The 23,934-nt window shown below is 41.2% G+C and overlaps 1 protein-coding gene and 1 long non-coding RNA gene across 2 annotated transcripts in view; both read right to left on the minus strand.

Annotated features, from left to right (window-relative positions):
* Positions 1-14,660, minus strand: part of LOC138962869 (uncharacterized) — a 75,044-nt gene extending 60,384 nt beyond the window's left edge. The window contains exon 1 of the mRNA XM_070334835.1: positions 13,804-14,660. The gene's annotated coding sequence lies outside the window, so the exon portion shown is untranslated. The remainder of the gene's footprint in view (positions 1-13,803) is intronic.
* Positions 14,661-20,308: 5,648 nt separating this feature from the next.
* Positions 20,309-23,440, minus strand: LOC138962874 (uncharacterized). Its single transcript, XR_011454622.1, has 2 exons — positions 23,019-23,440; positions 20,309-21,958 (listed from the first exon to the last, which is right to left on the minus strand). It is a non-coding gene; the product is annotated as an uncharacterized lncRNA (long non-coding RNA).
* Between the last annotated feature and the right edge of the window lie 494 nt (positions 23,441-23,934).

Consider the following 23,934-nt stretch of genomic DNA (forward strand, 5'->3'; position numbering starts at 1 on the left):
GGGTAATGAAAATTTGACGATAACATTCACGACAGGAGATTGAATAAAAGGGGACCCTTTTTTTGTGAATGACACTGGACTGCTTCTTCTCCTTCTGTTTGTGTGGCTGTCAATTTGTGTCTCATCAGTGTGTACGTGTGTGTGTGTGTGTGTGTGTGTGTGTGTGTGTGTGTGTGTGTGTGTGTGTGTGTGTGTGTGTGTTTGTGTGAATGTGTGTGCGTGTGTGTGTGTTTGTGTGTGTGTGTGTGTGTGTGTGTGTGTGTGTGTGTGAGTGTGTATGTGTGTGTGTGTGTGTGTGTGTGTGTCTGTCTGTGTGTCTGTCTGTCTGTATGTGTGTCTGTGTGTCTGTCTGTCTGTGTGTGTGTCTGTGTGTCTGTGTGTCTGTCTGTCTGTCTGTTTGTCTGTATATCTGCATGCCCGTGGCTGCATGTCTGTGTGTGAGCCAATATGGTGTAATAACTATGTGAATGTCACAGGGAGAAAGAACAGGTGAGATTCTAAAGGGGATTAGGATATGCCCCTATTCATACCTTGAGACGAAGTCAATAATGCAACTGAGTTCAGACATTTATGAAGAAGTGACGAGCACAGTCTGTTCAGCGTGTTAGCGCACCGTGGGCTGAAAGAAGGAGGGGGTGGGGGAGGGGGGGGGAGAGACATGGACAACGTAATAAAAAGAGAGCAAAACAGATTTTTAAAAAAAAGTAATTCAAAATGATAGCAGGAGCTTCAGAGCGAAACGTTGAAAAAAGGGGAGGGAGTATCAAAAGGTTACGTCACCGTCTGGTGGCGTTGCATTTCTGGAAAATTCTTTACATCATGAAAAGGATAAATACGCTGGTCTATTTCACTTTTTTTAAATTTATTTCAATCCCGGAGAATTCTCTTATCAACGAAAATTACTAACGCTTTTTTTAAAATTTGTTTATTTCCTTTTCATATCCATATTCTCAGTGCTGCTTTAGTATCTGGCTTTCCAGTGTTTGGTTTTTTATTCAGTCCATGGGATCCTGCGTTGATATTTCTAAACAAAAAAAGAAGTGTTTTGTTCATTCAAGAATAAATTCCAAAAACTACCATTTTGAAGGGATGAAAGGAATATTATTGTTTCCCCCAAAAAAGAGTGCTTGTAGTCTGTTTCCGAGGTGTGTTTTTTTTTCCAAAGACTTACATGTTTGGGGGATTGGGATTTTCATAATTTTAAGAACGCTAACAATCTGTTTCAGGTGGGGTGTTTGTTTCAAGCGCCTGTGTTTTTCTGCAGAAAATTCAAACGAAACAGGAGGGCAAACAAACACTGACATAAAAGTAAGAGGACAGTGACAGACTCAGTTTACTCAGTGCACTGTGCGGACTAGCAGGTCGTCCTCAAATATTTGTCCACAGACGGTACATGTTTAATGATTGTACATGTACAACAAAAGCCTCCTGCAATGGCTGCAAAGGTGGTCGACTAAATGTACTTTCGCCAGCGTTTTGTTGTTGTTGTTGTTGTTGTTGTATTTTTGTTTGTTTTTTGGTTGTTGTTTTTTGGTGACGTAGTATAACTGACTATGCGTCCATTTCTATTTTTGGTGTTTTTTGTTGCTTAACGCCCAGCCGACCACGAAGGGCCATATCAGGGCGGTGCTGCTTTGACATATAACGTGCGCCACACACAAGACAGAAGTCGCAGCACAGGCTTCGTGTCTCACCCAGTCACATTATTCTGACACGGGACCAACCAGTCCTAGCACTAACCCCATAATGCTAGACGCCAGGCGGAGCAGCCACTAGATTGCCAATTTTAAAGTCTTAGGTATGAACCCACGACCTCCCGATCACGGGGCAGACGCCTTACCACTAGGCCAACCGTGCCTGTATATTTCTTTATACAGAAATGTTGAGCGGTGTCAATGTATACAATACTATAAGGCTTGTATATTTAAATGGAAGTCTAAATTGAATTTTGTGATCAAGTAACTTCGCAATGGCTTAATTAAGCAATTTAGTCATTTCGACTAATTGTAATTTGGCTGGGGATTTACTTATTTAGTATTTTGACTAACTCCACTTTCTGGTGGGATGCATGCTTTCTCTCCTTTTTTGCAACGCAATACAACTGTATGTGCGTCGACTTTAAGGAGAAATGTAGGGTAGTAATGTCAAATTTAATGACAATCAATCGTCATCGCCGGTAGATTGTTCTCTTGCGTTGTAATAACTGGTCGTTCATGCATGCATTCTGCATATTTTCGATTAAATGTTTCTGTCATCGTGGATAGAAGTTGTGTTTTTGGCGTGATCTTTCAAGTCCATCATTCAGCCTGCGGGCAAAAATACCCGCCCTGCTAGTCACAAATGACAATGACATGTCTCGCGACGAACCCCCCTTTCGGGAGAACAGTGTTTGTACATGGGATGAAATGTTATTTTAGCCATTTTGCTTGATCAAAGGCAGGCTTCCTCACAGTCACCGCATGCAGGAAAGCAACCACTAGAAGCAGCCTGGAAAGCACATCCCTGTCAAAATTAGGCTTTCAGATTAAATTTAGAGAATGAAGTCACCAGGTGTGAGGGAATTTGAGAGATTAGTCAATGTTTAAAATATTTCTCTCTCTCTCCTTCTCCCCCCCCCCCCCTCTCTCTCTCTCTCTCTCTCTCTCTCTCTCTCTCTCTCTCTCTCTCTCTCTCTCTCTCTCTCTCTCTCTCTCTCTCTCTCTCTCTCAGGCTCTGACAGGTGCCTGAACAAAATCAAATTATCGCAGCACATTTAGCATAACTTTGCATCACGCTGTATACAAGACGAAATAAATAACACACACACACACACACACACACACACACACACACACACACACGCGCGCGCGCGCAATTTTTTTTTAAATAAACAAGAATTAAAAAAAATGTCTCCCTGTCAGAAACAACACTCTGCATTAGCTACAGGCTGCAATTTGCAGTGCAAACCTGGCAACATCAGAAGAACACGCTTCACACTGAAAATCCCAAAATTACACATACAAAAAACGTATCGCACTTATATCTCTTTGGTGTTTATAAATCCTGCGTGCTCAAGTTGTATAGCCCATTTAGCCTACCTTGCGCGTATCTATGTGATCAGATTATTTAACATAAACCTGGAGGGAGGTATAGGGGGTGTCGATCTACTTGTCAAGTTATAATCTTTGCATCTTAGCTAGCCTGAATATCCCTGGACACATTTATGGCACGCTTCTGTCTATTTAGAAAGTAACAAGGCGGACTATTAACTCGCGGAAAAGATGTGGTATGGTGTGCAGTTGACCGTTTTCGGCTCAAGCTTTGGTCAACGGTGATATAATATTGCACAGAAGGACCCCTGCTGCTCGCTCTTTCTCTCGGCCAAGCTGAGTGACTTCGTGAACACAAGTTTAAATGTTGTGCTGAGTTGAGCCCGAAATCGGCTTCGCGGAGTCGTTTTACCGAATATTGGTTTAAACAAGTTTATTCAATAAATTCCATTGGTACTATTACCGCATACATGAAATAAGGAACATGGAGCACAACAAGCTCGGCTTATGAGCGTACTCTTAAAAGCAAATGAAATTTGGCGGACGATTTTAATATAACAAATTTGAAATAATGTCAAAATAATAATGGTAAATTATGGTAGACAAACATGTAACAATAAAAGGAAAAAAAACAAAAGAAAAAAAACCCAATGCTAAACTAACAACAGTACTCACACGCGCTCGCACACTCACTCGCACACACACGCATACAATGACTTCCACATGGTTGAAAATAGAATACTACCAGAACAAGGAAATGTAAACAGTACTTACCGAATATTCAGTACCAAAGCTTCGTGCAGTCAGCTTCGTGAAGTCGACTTCGCTAAGTCGATCTCGCCCAATTAATGAGAGGCTTCAGAGAAGTACTGGAATACTCAAATTTCCTGTAGCTCATTGAGCGTGATGATTGATCAAAACGCGACTTCATCCTGTTTCACTGTCGTATGTAAAGGTATCTGTCTCTCAGCAAGAAAATTCAACAAAAAGCACTGCTTCTCCGCGGAAAATTCCCCCCGCCACACCAACACAATCCCACCTGCACCAAGTCTTTCAATAACTGTCGCAATAATTATATCATTTGCGACTCCAGACATATATATATTGTATTCGACACACTGCGGTAAAATTGCGTGCTAGAAGGATCATTGACAGCAAGAAAATAGACCAAATCATTGTTCACAGTGCACATCTTTCTGAACCAACCAGCGTACACATTTACAGCAAGAATAAAATCAAATGAATGACTACCTTTAACTGAAAATGTCGATGTATACTGAGCGATAGATGAATTAGTAAATGAATATTTAAGCAGATAAATAAATTAATTTGTTTATACTCTTCGACAAAATTGTCATCAGTATTGCAGAATTCGTTTGCACCGTTCTTTTTCACAGGACGTGAACATGTTCCTATTTTTTCTTCTTTCTTTTTTGCACATTTAGCAACACTAGCATTTAATCTACAAGATTGTACAATCTTTAACAAATTGACTTTTCTCTCTCTCTCTGTAGAAACCAAACAGAGCAGAACCGCAGCTGTACGTAGCCATGTCAGTTAGGGCAGCTGCTGATACGTTTATGTAGAATCTTTCACGCAGGTGAAAGTTATCCACCTCAGCTCTCTTTTAAATTTCACTCTCTCGTTTCACCAAAGAAACTACAGTGGTACCTGTATCGAAAGAACTACCTTAGGACCAATCAAAAGTGTCCCTACATTTGAGGTACAGCCTGTCGTGACAGGTGTATTTTGGTCAAAATGATAGAGAAAGGTGTTTCAGAATGTGTCCTTTGTTGAAAGGTGTCCTCTCATCTGGAGGGGGGGCTCACATCACTGGTACCAATATACGAGTTCTTTCCGGTGCAAATAATGATGCCTATCTCGCTTTAGGCCAAGGTTACGTTTATTGGCATAAAATGCTGACGAAACACATTTGTTGTCAGTCAGTGTATGAGCGAAGCGGGAGCGAAGCTCAGCTTCAGAATTTAGGGAAGATGTGTATCTAGTTTCCCTTCTTCGCGACAAGGACGTGGTAATGGACCACTACGATAGTTCACAGACTGCGAAATAGCCGAATGTCATACAGTGGTACCTGCGATGTGTGGCCCCTCCGATAGTAAATTTTAAGGGGCTTATTGTCCGTCAGGTCTTAATTGCCTATATTGGACATGAATTGGTTTATACGATTCGAGTTTTACGCCCTCACGGCTTTTTGATGTTTGCGTGTTTAGGTGGTATCAGCCATCTGCACTTATGGTAGAATGACCAAGATCTTTAACGTGCCATTGTGGTGACACGGGGGTGGGAGATGGATACCGTCTCTGGGTCTGCACATAAAGTTGACCCGTGTCCGTCCCGGCCCGGATTCGAACCAGCGACCTCTCGATCACAAGTCCAGTGCTCTACCACCTGAGCTACCCGGGCTCCCCGCCCCTCCGATGGGAAGACACCCTCCTTAAATGGGACGGGGTGGCCGAGTGGTAACGCACTTGCGCTCGGAAGCGAGAGGTTGCGAGTTCGACCCTGGGTCAGGGCGTTAGCAATTTTCTCCCCCCTTTCCTAACCTAGGTGGTGGGTTCAAGTCTTTCGGATGAGACGAAAAACCGAGGTCCCTTCGTGTACACTACATTGGGGTGTGCACGTTAAAGATCCCACGATTGACAAAAGGGTCTTTCCTGGCAAAATTGTATTGGCATAGATACAAAATGTCCACCAAAATACCCGTGTGACTTGGAATAATAGGCCGTGAAAAGTAGGATATGCGCCGAAATGGCTGCGATCTGCTGGTCGATGTGAATGCGTGATGTATTGTGTAAAATATTCCATCTCACACGGCATAAATAGATCCCTGCGCCTTGAGTCCGAGTCTGGAGATACGCGCGCGATATAAGACTTCATATAACAAATGAACACCTTCTTAATTGTTCCTTTTTCTATTATCTCGTTTCTAAAATATACCTGTCATGACAGGCCACCTGCAATGTAGGGACACTCAGTTTTTGCTGATCACAAAGGTGTCCTTTCATCGTAGGCACCATTGTGTGTGCTTTGATTTTTTTTTCTCAGTTGGTTCTACAGTCTAATTAACTTATTTCCGATGACCTGGTTATTGTGAGAGTAGGAAAAACGTGGAAAACTAGCTTTGGCTTGCGAGTGCAAGATAGAGTCGGACATTCTAAGCTCCGGCTTTTAATTCCACGCAACATAGGTAAAGTATTGAAATGGTTGCTTAACATTAAAAAAAAATAACAGGTCGTTTATGATCCTTACGAGCACCGGCCAGAATGGCATAAACGGCACAGTTACGAATGTCAAAATTTGGAGTGATTTGCGGGGTCAAACACAGAACCAGCTGTAATCTCAGCAAGGAAGGATTGGGGTGGGGAGAAGATGATACAGCAATATATATAAATTCACGTTTTTTCAAGATTTCTGTTTCCACACCTGACGCGGGGGGGGGGGGGGGGGGGGATAGTAGCTCGTGTGCAAGTAGCCACGTATAGCAAAACCTTCCCCTTGTTTTTCCAGGGAGCTCTGGGTTTGGGAGTAGAAGTGTCATCACAAGTCCATTTCAAACCGAAATCAACAACTTTGTCCGCTGTGCCTCATCGGCGATGAGACCGCTCGCTTGGTCATTTTATGGATTTGCTCGGTCAGTGGTCTTCTTTATTTACCGGTAAATGTGATGTCCACGAATGGACACTAAACGCTGACCCACTAGAGCTAGACTGCTGAGTCATGAATATATTAACCGGCAAAATTGTCTGGTCAGTGTTCCGTCGTTTTTTTCAGTCGATAACAAGATAGCAGTGAAAATGTAGCCTACTCACCAGTGCCAGAAACACGAACAATTAACATGGACCGCTTTCGACGATTGTCTTCGTCAGAAAATACAATACTAATACAAGAAGAAACAACAGAAAAAAAGAAGAAATCAGCAAATACAATAGTAATACAAGAAGAAACAACAGAAAAAAAGAAGAAATCAGCAAATACAATACTAATACAAGAAAAAAAACAGAAAGAAAGAAGAAATCAGCAAATACAATACAAATACAAGAAGAAACAACAGAAAAAAAAGAAGAAATCAGCAAATACAATACTAATACAAGAAGAAACAACAGAAAAAAAGAAGAAATCAGCAAATACAATACTAATACAAGAAGAAACAACAGAAAAAAAGAAGAAATCAGCAAAGAAGAGGACAGACAGCAAATAACGTTATACTAAAAACAACAAGAAATTCCTCCGAGGTAGGAAAAACACCCCCGTCAAAGGGAAATAACCTTCTCAGTTGGTGGCAGTGACTGAGTGAGAATGGTTATTTCCCTTTGACCATTAAGATGTTACTCTATAAGTCCTTGTAGAATCTTAATCCACCAATAACTCCCTAACCGTGTGTTTGACTGGTCCCAATGTTTGTAAGGACCGTCTCAGGAATGTATAGAACCTGTTCACCAAGTTTGGTGACGATCGGTCCGTTCATTCTTGAGATCTATATGCGAACACAAACACACACACAAACAAACAAACACATCGACCGAATCCTATACACACCCCTATACCGGGGGTGTAACAAAATCTAGGGACAGGGTCTTGAGGAAAATGTTTCTGGTACTGGTGAGTTCATTTTCACTGTTATCTTGTTATCGACTGAATATAAAGACGGAACACTGACCAGGCAATTTTGCCGGTCAATATTTCATGACTCAGCAGTTTAACCCCAGTGGGTCAGCGTTTAGTGTCTTGTTCTTGTTCTTGTTCTTGTTCTTGTTCTTGTTCTTGTTCTTGTTCTTGTTCTTCTTACCTGTAGTCTCTTGGTCCTATTCAGTCGATGTCAAAGTGTGTCGATCATTGGTAGGGCAAGGAACATTATCAAGGACCGGTGCTCGCCAAGCAAAATTTAGTGAGAGGGCTCCATACTCAATGAGAATGCGATCTTATATTGGGTTATCCGCGCGGATCTCAGTAAATATTGGTAGTGGTATATATTGTACGTGGACTGGGTGGCCGAGTGGTAACGCACTTGTGCTCGGAAGCGAGAGGTTGCGAGTTCGACCCTGGGTCAGGGCGTTAGCAATTTTCGCCCTCCTTTCCTAACCTTGGTGGTGGGTTCAAGTGCTAGTCTTTCGGATGAGACGAAAAACCGAGGTCCCTTCGTGTACACTACATTGGGGTGTGCACGTTAAAGATCCCACGATTGACAAAAGGGTCTTTCCTGGCAAAATTGTATGGGCATAGATAAAAATGTCCACCAAAATACCCGTGTGACTTGGAATAATAGGCCGTGAAAAGTAGGATATGCGCCGAAATGGCTGCGATCTGCTGGCCGATGTGAATGCGTGATGTATTGTGTAAAAAAAAATCCATCTCACACGGCATAAATAAATCCCTGCGCCTTGAATATGTGCGCGATATAAATTGCATTAAAAAAATTTTTACAAATCCCTGCGCTTAGAACTGTACCCACGGAATACGCGCGATATAAGCCTCATATTGATTGATTGACGTGTTCCCGTGCTGAAAAACTGTATGCTTCTGTGACAAATGTATTGGCACGAGTGTCTATATCCAGGAGCGCTGTGTCGTTAGGGGAACGTGTTTAAAACGTATGATTTTATTTAATAAAAATAAAGTAACAAGGATATAATATATATGTAATTATTAATCACAAACTCATTCTCGTGGTACTTCTCAATTGTCGAATTAAATTTGCGTTTTGATCCGAAAGAAAAATGAAGAACAACAGGTCTTGAAAGTTCGGGTGCAAACTCCCTTACATCTTTCAGCCTTTTCATCGGTCAGGCGTTTTTCAACCCTAAGGGCAAGGAATTACATGTCCGCTAACGTGCTCCTGATTACAGTTTGTAGAGCACCAATCCATGCTAGTTTAGCTGGTTGGTAATGGTAATAATATAATGGGCTGGTGGTGGTGGTGGGGGGGGGTGCGGTGGCGGTGACACCACGGTATACCGCATACAAACCTGCAACCGTTCGAGATAATAAACAACAACACCTCAAAACATGAACACCATTCAGCAGAACATCAAAGAACCAGCATTCTTTGTTAACAGAGGTGGTTAAAGGGTCAGCAAAATTATTCTTTTACAGCAAATCACACGCTCCAATACCTCTTGCGTGGATTTGAGCTTCACCCTCACAATGGCTAAATCGCAAAATAAGCCTTTGGTCGGTGTATATCACAGAAATTCTTCACAGAACATGACATTGATGATATCAGAGAGGAGAAAAACATGAAGATAAAGTGCCCGCCCCCTAGTAACATTGTTTTCGTCCAGAAAGAGATTTTTAAAGTTTCCATGCTCAACGGTATCTTTAGAATCGCTAAAAAAAAATAACATGTGTGTTTTTTTAATTCAATCCTCTTTTATTCTTACCAAGAAAAAGATGGATTTATTGTTTAGTTTCCTTGATAAAGACGCACATACAATAGTTGATTCGATAGGGCTATATATATATAATTATATATATATATATATGCGCGGCAGTTAAAAACATATTTATTTTCGCGTAAGCACCCCTTCTCAGGATTTTACTAACCAAACACACAAGCTGAATTATATATTATTTTTTCAAACTAATTTTGAACTGCTTTCGGATGAGAAAGTGTCTTTAACACTGGAACTCGCGAGTCTGGGTGGTGAAAAGGATAAAACAGAGAAAAAAAAGAGATAAAATCACAATAACGCGCATCAGAAAAGTAACATCACCGAAACTAACATCACATCCATGTCAAATTTGAAGCGATTTGAAATAATTTGCTGATAGAGATTGTCCCTTTAAATGTGAAACTCGGCTAACGATATAAATGAAAGAGAGGGGAAAATAACGATTAAATAAAAATCACAGTCCAGCATATCATAAAAACATGGCCAAAGGTCGGCTTCAACTAGAATGCATGAATAAATACCCTTCCTCGTATATAACAGTCGCCCTTTGCAGTTATTCACAAAGCCAGCTTATATGGCCTGCAAGAGCTGATGTCGTTTTCATCCATCATAAATTCGCATAGCCATAAAACGGCGCCTGTAAATTGCTATGGCTTTTCTCCGCAGTGTGTGTGATGGTTTGGAATCACATCAGAATGTGTTGGCAAAGAGACCTTGCTGCCAAGGACAAGGTCAACTGTTTTGGCTGTTATAAGCTTGTTTATCTGCCACGAATGTCTGTGTATACAACCATGCTGATAGGGAGAAAATACAACGGAAGGGAAACAAACTGTCCTTCTATTCAGAATGTTTGTTTGGGGGTGTTGTTGTTGTTGATGTTGTTGTTGTTGTTGGTGATGGTTGTGGTGTTGTTGTTGTTGTTGTTGTCGTCGTCATCAAAACTGTATAACACAGGTGTAGTACATGGCTACAGTCTCTGGGTCATCACATGAATATGACACGTGTCCGTCCCATCGGCCTTGGTTCTATTGTTTGTGTTGATGTCACTTCAAGTTGTAGAGTTGGGATGAGGAGTTCCCATAATATTGAGAAACATAGATAGAAAGAAACAAGAAACCGTAGGTAGTATGACAGGGTTACACCTTACAAGTTTGTTTAAAATTTAAATGCAGCAGAATATTGCCAGCACTGAAGTCAACATCTGTAGCAGTGTATTCTTGAACATCAACTAGGAGGGGGAGGGGTGGGGGTGGGGGGGGGGGGGCAACGTCAACAACGATAGACAGCAAAACACACAGACAGTCGAACAGACGGACAGGCAGGTAGACAGACAGACATTCGAATAAACTGAGAGAGACAGACACACACACAGACAGACAGACAGACAGACAGACACACAGGCAGATAGACACAGAGAGATAAGGTAGGGAATGAGGGAGGAAAAGAGAGAAAGAGAGAGCGCGCGAGAGAGAGAGAGAAAGGGGGGGGGGAGAGAAAGAGAAAGTAGAATGTACGTGCATATACTGAGGTCACATCGACCTAACTCGACATTTTCACATATTTACATTTCCAACAAACAGCCACCTACACCTGCGAACTCAAATACTTCTCATACAACCACAGTTCATCACGTAAAATCAGAAATAGATCTTTGCCATGTCAAATGCTTCACGGTCAAACAAACCAGATGCGGATTTTATCAGGTAGCGTTCGCAGCTGTGCAACAGATAAAATGACAAAATTACAAATGGTACGTGTCTCGGAACAATAAAAACACAAAACAGACGTTGCGGATTTTGCACGTGTTTTAAGTGCATTTCGTGTGTGAGGTACTTAAATCTTATTACGGTTTATCAAATGAAAAGGATTATTTTGGAACTAAGCCTAGATAAATTCAATAATTACCCCTAACATATGGCATGGGGTGCGAAGTGTCTAAGAATTATATGTTAAGCATTTTATGCATAGAATAATTTATAATATCTGCATAAACACGCTCAGTGTGCTTAAAATGCAGTTTGAATGTGTTTTTATATTAGTTTATTCACATAGAATTGAATTCTATGACATAGAAGTTTATTGCATACATGCACAGGAGAGACAAACATATAGAATTATAGAATAGTATCCTCTAAAAATTGTATGCACAATGCCATTCAGTGTTACAGAAAATTGCTGAGGTTAAAATAACGTTTTATGCTAAAATAACTCAACTCTTAGTGCATGAACTCCAATAAAAACACATTCACATGAAGAATGAACTTTATGTGCACACAAAATGCACTCCACATTGATGGACACGGTGCACCACATGTTTTTTCTTCTTCTTGTTTTCTTGTTCTTTTTTACATTTAGTCAAGTTTTGACTAAACGTTTTAACATAGACGGAGAATCGAGACGAGGGTGTGGTGTATGTATGTATGTATGTGTATGTATGTGTTTCTGTGTGTGTGTGTGTGTCTGTGTGTGTGTATAGAGCGATTTAGAGAAACTACTGGACCGACCTTCATGAAACTTTAAATGAGAGTTCCTGGCTATGACGCTTTTTAAAATTTTTATAAATGTCTTTGATGACGTCATATCCGGCTTTTTGTAAAAGTTGAGGCGGCACTGTCACGCTCTCATTTTTGAACAAAATTGTTTGAAATTTTTGTCATGTAATCTTCGACGAAGCCCGGACTTTGGTATCGTATTTCAGCTTGGAGGCTTAAAAATTAATTTATGAGTTTGCTCATTAAAGTTGTCATTAGAATCGATTTTTTGCAAACATATTTAAAATTGATTGCATTGTATTCCTCAGCTTTTCCTGAATTCAAAAATATATAGATATGTCATGTTTACTCTAAAAATGTGCTCAGAATGAAAGGAAATAGGTTCAGTAAGTACTACGGACGCGTGCTTCGCGTGACCCGTCTCGGTCTTCGGTATGGTTAGCCGAGACTATCTGAATGTAGTCTCGGCGATGATTGGTTTGTGGTGTTGATCTTGACTAATTGTTTATATATCGCTTCACGCGACTTGTTTGGTTCTATGATCGCCTGTATGGAGAACAAAAGGTGAGTGAAAGCCAAGTCAGCCCACACACACAGGTGACTGTGCACCATAACGACGCAATAGCTACTTAATCCTCTTAATCCCTTTTGCATGCGCTCTTTTATGCAAGCTTTGTTGTGTTTTCCCCAGGTAAACAAAGTGTTCAAAACCTTTCAGTATAATCCCTTTATTCAAAATTCACGACTACGTTTCTTTTGTGTTATATATTTGTTTTTGGGGGGCGACTGCTAAGCTTTTAATGTCATGAGAGAGCCGAGGGTCTGTTATGATTTTGCAGGTAAAGTAAACTTTTCAAAACACGACTAACAGAACCTTTTTTCAAAACTTTGTAAGGCGTTCCCTGTTTTGTGTTTGCTCGCTGCATTTCGTCGATAATTAATGACCTGCACAAACCTTCTACCAATCCATAGTTTGCTGCGCTCTTTTTGTTTGTATGTTTATTTTTTTAACTTATGTATTTGTTGTGTTTTTTCCATTCATGAATACCTTACTTTATTTATGTATTCATGTTTGTATTTATTTATCTTTTTTGAATTTATGTATTTGTTTATCTATTTATTTATTTATCTTTTATGTTTAAACTTGTTTGTATAATGTAATATTGCTATTTCATATGTTACGTGGATTTCCATTGGTCAATTGGGCAAAACTGAGCTCAGTGCAAAAGTGATATCGACGACATTTCCGTCGATATCAGTTTTGATATCGACGACCTCTTTATTGCTTCCCCACTTCAAAAACAAAAACACCTAAATTTAAAACCAAACAAATATATATGAAAATGTAATTATCCCAGAATTTAGTTGAGCAAGTGACTAAAGACTTTTTGAAAGGAAAGACATTTTAAAATACTGAAAAGTACAAGAAAAGAGTGAACAAAAAGAAATAATAATCAGAGGGAGGGATATGGAACAGCCAAAACTGAGACAAATACTTTTGTAATTTCTTTACAGTATTATACAAAATGCCCAGAGAATTAGCAATATATCTAACATTGACTGACTGTGTGATGATATCTTCTGCTATTGGTCTGTTTCGACAGTGATATCAAAATATCGACCTCCGGTCTCGATTTTGATATCACTGTCTCAACAGACCATAGCAGGAGATATCATCACACAGTCAGTCAATATTGGGTATAGTGTAATGCATGCTATGTATGTCAAAAAGGGACATGTTGGAAGAGTAGGTTGTGCCTAAAACCTTCATCCCTTTGTAATAAAGTTTTGAATCTGGACCCCCCCCCCCCCCCCACACACACACACACACACACACACTCACACACTCACTGGTTAAAATAGTGTTCTTACCTTTAGTGCAATCTTCGCGGATGACCCAAATGCTCTCCCATATGGACGACATACGCAATATCCACTCGCATAAACAGTTCCTCAGTCACAGGCACATGTAAACCGGTTCACAATTAGTTTCATTTTAAACGACAGTATTTATATATACCACAGTCGCTCTCAAACCAAAAACTCTTCAATATCAAATCAAAATTGTAGAACTTCCAAGTGTAGAACATCCAAAACCACACTGTAACTTAGATTGCCAATCGCCGCGTTTTGTTCGAACAGGCAACTCACGCAACTGAAGAGAATGTCAACGATAGCTCCTATAGTTTAGCCTCAGTTCTTTGTCAAAAGTGCATTCACCCATAAGACCAATGCACTTTCCCATTCTGACAACTGATGGTAGATATTTGAAACAGAGACTCAAAGTGAGTATTCTACTGTGCTATATTGGGTGGGGTGTTTTTTCGCTTCAGTGGCTCTTCCCTCGAGACCCTTTTTGCTGTCAAGCCGCGCGAAGATAATTTGAGAAATCCCTTTTCCCCTTCCGATCCGTAAAGGTTGTAAAGTAGCGACAGTCAAACAGATATTGTCCGTATATAGTTCAAAAAGAACATCGTGTGCGTAGGCGAGGCCTGGTGGTAATGAATGAATGAATGGACTAATACGGGTGGGGTGGTTAAACGGGTAGGAGAGACGTAACTGAGGCTAAACTGATAAGGCCCGGCGCTCACCTATGTAACGCCAGCAGGACAGACGACGCACTGCAGATTATTGAGGTAATTTTCTTTTCCCAGCCCGCTACACGCTGCGAGGCTACTCGTCATAATCCCTATCGCAGCATGTAGTGTAGTGGCGACTGCGCAGATGTATTTTCCCCGTTGGTTCCGTTTCTCCCCTGATTCGACGTTGGACTGCCTGAATGGCGAGGTAAAAACGGTAATAGACGTAACAAGAAATTCCTCCGAGGTAGGAAAAACACCCCCGTCAGAAGCCAGAAGTCAGAAGTCAGAAGTCTGAAGTCTGAAGTCAGAAGTCTGAAGTCAGAAGTCAGAAGTCTGAAGTCTGAAGTCTGAAGTCTGAAGTCTGAAGTCTGAAGTCTGAAGTCTGAAGTCTGAAGTCTGAAGTCTGAAGTCTGAAGTCTGAAGTCTGAAGTCTGAAGTCTGAAGTCTGAAGTCTGAAGTCTGAAGTCTGAAGTCTGAAGTCTGAAGTCTGAAGTCTGAAGTCTGAAGTCTGAAGTCTGAAGTCTGAAGTCTGAAGTCTGAAGTCTGAAGTCTGAAGTCTGAAGTCTGAATGTTTATTCGCGTAAAGGGTACGTCGAGGTTGGTGGCAGTGAGAATGGTTATTTCCCTTTGAGCATTAATATGTCACTCTTAATCTTAATCCACCAATAACTCCCTAACCGTGTGTTTGACTGGTCCCAATTTTTGTAAGGACCGTCTCAGGAATGTATAGAACCTGTTCACCAAGTTTGGTGACGATCGGTCCGTTCATTCTTGAGATCTATATGCGAACACAAACAAACAAACAAACAAACAAACACATCGAGTGAAACCTATACACACCCCTATACCGGGGGTGTAAAAATCCACTAGTGAAAGCAACGGAAATGCGACTGTGTGTGGGAGTTTCAGCTTAAATAAAAGCAGAAGGAGAAGAACTTGGTTCAGTGTTTGTTTCTATATATGGCAAGAAAGAAAGAAAGAAAGAAAAAAAGAAGGATGAAGACATGAGCTTAGGTGTTGCTGTGTAATATTATTATTAACTTTGATGACGAATCGATAGATGATGACGGATTGATCAGCAAGACTTTTCAAAAAGTATTGTCGATTAAACTTAAAGAATTGACGGATCAAGACGTAATTAACGCATCAGATACACCGATCAAAATAACGAACGTAACACACACACACACACACACACACACACACACACACACACACACACACACACACACACACACACGCACACACACACAAACACACACACGGATCAAGACATAATTAACGCATGTTATCAAATACACAGATCAAAACACACACACACACACACACACACACACACACACATCGCAGATTCTAACTCACTCCACACGCACTTTGCTGCTGATAAAAGATTTTCTCTGCCCAGCAAAGCCTATTTCCGGAGCCAGACTTCCATTCAGATTAGCGGAGTTGTACGCACTCTTGAGGCACAAAAGGGTCTAGCCAAGAACCAGCCAAGCATCAATGAGGAAGCAAAGTCCGAGCTCATGCTGACACTGGCGTGAACTTGGTAGCGAAACAGTATTCTTGACAAGTTGGTCGATTGGTTTGTTCATTTAAAAGCCCTCTCAGCCTCGTGAAAAGAGCTCGCCTCGCCGTCTCACAAACACACACACACGCACGTACCTACTCATTAAACACGCACGCGCACTCTCGCACCCACTCATTAAACACACACACACACACACACACACACATATGCACACACGCACGAACACGCACACACAAACACACACACACACACGTACACACACACGCACGCACGCACGCACGCACGCACCTACTCATTAAACACGCACGCGCGCCGCACCCACTCATTAAACACACACACACACACACACACACACACACACACACACACACACACACACACACACACACACACACACACACACACACACACACACACACAGTCATATGCACACACACTTGCAGTATTTAAGGAGTCGAAATACACACATGAGACCCACAGTGTCGGCGTCAACAAAACTAACCAAACACAAACAGGGTAGTATTATTGATAATGTGGGCGTTGCGACTCAGAAGGGCGGCGTCGTTATGACCATATATAGAGCGTGCGGCTGACAGAGACTCCTACCCAGCACGAGCGGAATCACTCATCGGTAGCAGGCCAGGTAATACACAGGTGTTTTTATCACCTGCCTAATGTTCTTTGTGCACCGCGGACCACTGGACACCCTGCTGCGCTGCGTTAACGCTTTCTCTAATTACTTCTTTCTCAGAGAAAAAAATAGAACAAGACAAAAATGAAAATGCAGCCTACTCACTAGAAAAAAAAACCCGGTGTAACACGAAATTTTTACTCCACGAAAAATTTACTCCGGAGTAAATATTTCGTACGAAATTCTTACTCCGAGTACACTTTTCGTACGAGAAAAGAACTCCCCAAGGCACGAAAAAATTACTCCCTCCACGAAATTTTTACTCCCCATTTTTTTTACTTCCAGTAAAAATTTCGTACGCAAAAATGGGATGCGGGCGAAGGGATAATGCCAATAAGTGATCTCGCACACACGAATGTCGCGCTACCCTCCGTCCACCCCTTCCACCACCAAGACTAACAGGGGACAAGGGAGTAAAAATGTCGTACACCTGGCATGGAAAGTTAAATTGCTTGTGTTGGGGTGAAGTAATTTATTCGTTATTTATTCGTCAGGGGAGTAACATTTTTGTACGAAATGTTTACTCGGAACTCACCTGTCTTGGGGAGTAATTTTCTCGTGTAATGGGGGAGTGCTTTTTTCGTGAAGGGAGTAACTTTTTCGTACGAAATGTTTACTCCGGAGTAAAAATCTCGTGGGAGTAATTTTCTCGTGTTACACCGGTAACATGAACAATTCTAGTTCTTCTCTCCTGCAGTCTCTTGTTCCATTTTTGAATAACAATTCTTTTTTAAATTGAAAACAATCATGTTTCAAAAAGGGTAGGGAGGAGGGAGTTTCCGCCGGGTTGGACACAGTTTATCACAAACAGAACAAAGATGTGCTGCTGGCCAATTTTTCCAGCCCAAAAAGCAATCCAATTTCCGTGGGTATTCCTCGGGGTTTGTGAACAAGGACACTGACACACACACGCACACACACACACACACACACACACACACACACACACACACACACACACACACACACACACTGGCAGATACAGAGTTTTCCATCGGTACGCTTTGTATTGAAAGAAACCGGACAAAAGATGTCCTGTATATACTAATGAAAACATGCATGTTCCTGCGTAGATACAGTATTTCACCATTAACCGAACAACTGAGTCGGTTTGAAATAGGTTAAACTGAATAATGGTCTAATGACAACAACGATGGACAATTCATGCGCATGTGAGAATAATGCGAGACAGAATAGCTAGGTGTATATACTGAAAAGTTAGTGAACGTGAATTAACAACTCGCTGAAAAGAGTTAGTCATCAGACTACAAAATACTAGAAAGGAAAAGATTGCAAAGGGGAGGAAACAACCAAACGAACATTAAAGAGAGAGGAAATGAACAAAACTGAGAAAAAAAGCAAACAAAGAGGGGCATGTTGCATTTTAAAACCTACTTTCTTTTTCTATGTCGTTCACGCAACGTGAGTAGAAGCAACAACAAAATGAGCAAAAACAACAGTAAAAAGGATGTAAAAATATGTACTTGTCTTAATATGTGTTGTTATTTTGTCCCCTCATAGTGACCTTTGTTGTAGTTTCTTTTTTCTTCTTTTTCTTCTTTGTGTATAGTGTGTGTGTGTGTGTGTGTGTGTGTGTGTGTGTGTGTTTGTGTGTATGTGTGTGTGTAAATGTGCGTGCGTGCGTGTTGTCAGTTTACATTCTTGATGTAGTTCGTTTTTGTTTTTTTGTTGGCTTGCTTGTTTTGCATGTTTGTTCGTTAGGACAGCTGGCTGGCTGGCTAGTTGGTTGTTTGGCTGATTGAGGCTCAGTGATTGTGTTTATGGCTGCTTGATGGATTTACCGAAACCCCCTTTCATGCATTTATTGGGGGGGCCTGATGTTATTGATCCCAAAAATAAAAAGGTGACAAACAAGAGAGAGGGGAAGAGAATGCTTATTGACTGAGTTACACATTCCAAACATTCCTGAACCCCCCCCCCCCCCCCCCCCTTCAGCCTCGCACTCTACCACACACCCCTCCAGCATAAAACACAAAACATAACGACGAGATATTAGCGTGCATCAATACATGTACTATACACAATGACAATGCTGTCACCTAGTTGTGACAGAACCATTTCCTCACTTATCGTTGCACAACATGTTGACAACCGTCTTACAACCACTAGAGCAACTAACGGTAAAATAATGCATTCCCCGGCAAAATAAATGCCCGCAGAGCGAATTGGTGCGTAACAGCTGGAAACCGCGTGCACGCGCGTGCGGGCCAAATATGGGCGTACGACACGAAACGAATGAGTTTTGTGGGTGCACAGATCGGTGGATATATATGTCGGTATGAGTCATGGTGTTTGTTTTAACGCTGTTTTAAAACACCTGAGACCTTCGTGTCTGACTCCGGTGTGAATTTTTACTTTGTTTTATTTTATTTATTTTTCTTCTTTTTTTTTTTTTGGGGGGGGGGGGGGGGGCTTTTCTTTGTTGAAGGGTTTGTTTTTTTCGCAGAGTTTGGAGACATAGAAACCTGTCCTCGAATGATCAATTACCTCTCAGCATGCATGGCCCGAGAACAATCATACCCGGCAATGTAAAAAAGATGACAAATACCGTTTTAATTGGCTTGTCGCGTCTGTACGTGTGCATCCATCTTCGTTTTGCTCGTTTTTAATCTCAACCTCTCAGGACTGAGGTGGTGGGTGTTCGATTTTGTTGTTTTTGTTTGTGTGTTTCATTTCTCTTATTTTTTTTTTTTTGGGGGGGGGGGGGGGGGGGCGGTCAACCAAACAGTGAATTCAGATCAAGTAGAAAACTTCAGAGAAAGAAAACCCTGATAAAACATATACGTTCACACTAGGTGAGTCTGCTAAGAATTGTCGAAGGAATGAAAACCTCTAGAACTGTTTGCTTGAGGACTCTATACTCCAGTGGGCTTAAAATGTTTTGACCAAGTTCCAGAATCTCAGTATTGGTTTGGCACCCACACACATTGTGGGTCAACGACTCCAAATGACAGTGTTTTGTGAGGAGCATGGATCGTTAGGTATCACATGCATTTAGAATGAGTCACATAAACCTTGTGTTTGCCACTTGGCACGTAGTGTCGGACTTTCATTTTGTGTTGTTTGTTTTGCATTTTGTTTGTTTCTTTGGGGCTGTTATGCATATGGAGGAAAGTAGAAGGTCGTAGAAAGCTAGGCATGTATGCTGACTCAGGGTCTTTCCTACCTTTGGATCAGTGAAAGCTTGATTATATGGCCTCGATTTTCTTCCAAGTAATATGTAATTATCAATGATGCGGTTCTGACTGCACGGTTTTATTTATTTTAATCACAGTGCAGATGAACGTGTGTGTGTGTGTGGGTATGTGTGTGCGTGGGGGGTATTTGTGTGTGTGCGTGAGGGTGTTCACGTGTGTGGATGTGTGTGTGTTCGTGTGTGTGTGTAAGCCATTGTCTACTGTCACTCACATTCTATGAAAGAGGACGTCAGTTTAGCCAGGACCTACAGGTGGACTTGGGTGTTCAGTGTTGTACTGTTCGTACAGTTCTGTACAGAAACCACTCACACACTCACTCGCTAACACTCACCAAGAAAGAAAACAACAAACCATGCTCGCTCTACTCATTCAATTGTGTATTGACGTCATTTATGCTTCATCAGCTTTCATCCATATGAATACTCACTTTGTCATATCAAGACAAAGACAATCAACCAAACAGTACTAGTGAATTCAGATCAAGTAAAAAACATCAGAGGAACAAAACACTGATGAATTTTTGTTTGTTTGTTTGTTTGCTTAACGCCCAGCCGACCACGGAAGGGCCATATCAGGGCGGTGCTGCTTTGACATATAACGTGCGCCACACACAAGACAGAAGTCGCAGCACAGGCTTCATGTCTCACCCAGTCACATTATTCTGACACCGGACCAACCAGTCCTAGCACTAACCCCATAATGCCAGACGCCAGGCGGAGCAGCCAAACACTGATGAAGCATATACGTTCACACTACAACTGCACTGAAGCTAAAACCAATTGCATATCGGAAAAAAAATCACAATCATGCTACAATTTTCACAAGTTACTCATCCTTTTGAAGAAGGCAACAATAGTCATACTTAAAAAAAACACCAGCAACAGAGTTATTTTCCTACAGGACAACAGAAACAGCTGTTAGGTGCATGGGCACAGCACCTTCTCATAGCTTGGCATAGTCCCGAATCAACTCCGTGCATGTTCTTTCTTTCTTTATTTGGAGATGGGATAGAGCCACTTGTCAATTGTTTCTTGTTCACAAAAGCACTAATCAAAAAATTGCTCCAGGGGCTTGCAACGTAGTACAATATATATATGACCTTACTGGGAGAATGCAAGTTTCCAGTACAAAGGAATTAACATTTCTTACATACTGCTTGATTAAAATCTTTACAAACATTGACTAAATTCTATACAAGAAACACTTTACAAGGGTAAAAGGAGAAACAGAATCCGTTAGTCGCCTCTTACGACATGCTGGGGAGCATCGGGTAAATTCTTCCCCCTAACCCGCGGGGGGAAACAACACAACAAAATATGGCAAAACAGAATTACAACCTCCTCCCCCCCCCCCCCCCCCCCCAACATTTTAATGAGAGCAAAGAGAAGGGATTCTGGGTGCTATTATGGAAAGAGGAAGATGGGACAATAACCATGAAGCAGGATTCAGTTCAGATTTTCAATGTACGGCAAATCATATCTACAACCTGCAAACTGATCATGCTACATTTAAGCAGACTTAGTTCACAGAACCAATCAAAACCTTACATTTAATCTTATCAAGAGTCAGGTGCAAGACTTGCCAAAACAAGAGTATACCCTGAAGAGTTCCTGAAGATGGGCAGCATCACAAATTACTTCCCTTGCACAGTTCAAATCTACATAACCAGCAAAAAGTGTGATCATTCTCTGACACAGGTCTTGCTTTCCTTTTGATTAAAAAAAACGCTGCTGAATTTCTGCTGGTTGAAAAACAACAGACCAACTCTGTAACTCATCATGTCCAGACAGAGACATTCATGTCTTATTGTCAAGTCTTGAAACTTCCAGGTCACAAAAACACTGTTACAAGTGCTGCAGACTGTATTTGCGTATGGCACCATCGCGGCAGCTGGCAAAGATGTGCGTGTCGTCTTTGGCGATGCTGTAAACTGGGTCACAGTCAGATCCAGTCATTTCCACCATCGTCTCGAATTCCTCATTGAGGTAGAACAAGGAGCCATCACCTGTAAAACAAATTATGTTGTCATAATTAACATTCCCCCAAAATACAACACAACAAATTCACTGTTCTACAGTTGAACCCCCCTTGTAAGACCCCCCCCCCCCCCCCAATTTAAGGCTTCCCCGTTTTTAAGACACTGTTTTCTCAGACTTTTTGTTCATAACCTCTGTAAATTCACCCCATTTTAAGACTCCCTCCTTTTTAAGACCTTGTTTTCTCAGACTTTTTGTTCATAACCTCTGTAAATTCACCCAAATTTAAGACTCCCTCCTTTTTTAAGATCTTGCTTTCTGAGATTTTCTCTTCATAACCGCTTTAAATTAACCCCCATTTTAAGACTCCCTCCTTTTTAAGACCTGGTTTTCTTAGATTTTTAGAGGTCTTAAAAGTTCAACTACCTTTTTTTCTTGAACCTTTGACTGAAATGGACCTCTCAGCTTAACCAAGTGTCCATCAGTCTTCAAGTGGGCTTGACTGGCATTCCACATAATGGGGAGAGCCTCACATACGCTACACCACACAGCAACTGTATGCGCCACACATCCAAGGATTCAACATCACATTTTCAAAACAAAAACAAGTCTGTAAATCCAGTCATAAATACTGCTCATGCTGAGCCCAGCAGCAAAAAGCTGGTTTGTTGGTGACTTCAACCTTCGCCCGTCCGGGTTATTGACTACACACGGAAGTCATCGTGGGGCCGTGAGGACCCATGCTTCTCATTTCCTTCTTTGAGAAACATGGGTCCGCACAGTCCCACGATGTTTGTAGTCTAAATATGACCTCTTTTTTTTTTTAATTACTTCTCGCTAAAATTTTAGGACAAAAGAGCTTTTTAGATGCCTGAGGCATTCTTAAAAGTTCATTAAAAAATTCCAACTAGTTTAAGAGATATTTGCAATTAAACACCCTTCTGGGTCCACACGGACCCACACCCACCAGCGAAGGTTAAACACCAGTCAAGCTAGCGAGTTTAGGTGACAGGAAGATCAAATTCTTTCAAGAAAACTAAAACACAACTTCCCCAGGTATGAAAAGAAAACATTTACTCCGGCCCTCACCTGTTGACACAAACAGCCCTTGTTTGTGGGAAAGCAAGGACAGTATGGCAGACCTGGACTCCTTCCACTGACGGAGAGGTGCACTGGAAGAAAGAAACAAGTCGCGTAAGGCGAAAATACAACATTTAGTCAAGTAGCTGTCGAACTCACAGAATGAAACTGAACGCAATGCAACGCAGCAAGACCGTATACTCGTAGCATCGTCAGTCCACCGCTCATGGCAAAGGCAGTGAAATTGACAAGAAGAGCGGGGTAGTAGTTGCGCTGAGAAGGATAGCACGCTTTTCTGTACCTCTCTTCGTTTTAACTTTCTGAGCGTGTTTTTAATCCAAACATATCATATCTGTATGTTTTTGGAATCAGGAACCGACAAGGAATAAGATGAAAGTGTTTTTAAATTGATTTCGAAAATTTAATTTTGATCATAATTTTTTATATTTTGAATTTTCAGAGCTTGCTTTTAATCCAATATAACATATTTATATGTTTTTGGAATCAGAAAATGATGGAGAATAAGATGAACGTAAATTTGGATCGTTTTATAAAAATTTGGTTTTTTTTTTTACAATTTTCAGATTTTTTAATGACCAAAGTCATTAATTAATTTTTAAGCCACCAAGCTGAAATGCAATACCGAAGTCCGCGCTTCGTCGGAGATTACTTGACCAAAATTTCAACCAATTTGGTTGAAAAATAAGAGCGTGACAGTGCCGCCTCAACTTTCACGAAAAGCCGGATATGACGTCATCAAAGACATTCAAAAAAATGAAAAAAATGTTTGAGGATATCATACCCAGGAACTCTCATGTCAAATTTCATAAAGATCGGTCCAGTAGTTTAGTCTGAATCGCTCTACACACACACACAGACAGACAGACAAACAGACACACACACACACACACATACACCACGACCC

The sequence above is a fragment of the Littorina saxatilis genome, linkage group LG3 (assembly GCF_037325665.1).
Source record: "Littorina saxatilis isolate snail1 linkage group LG3, US_GU_Lsax_2.0, whole genome shotgun sequence".
NCBI classification, from domain to species: domain Eukaryota; kingdom Metazoa; phylum Mollusca; class Gastropoda; order Littorinimorpha; family Littorinidae; genus Littorina; species Littorina saxatilis.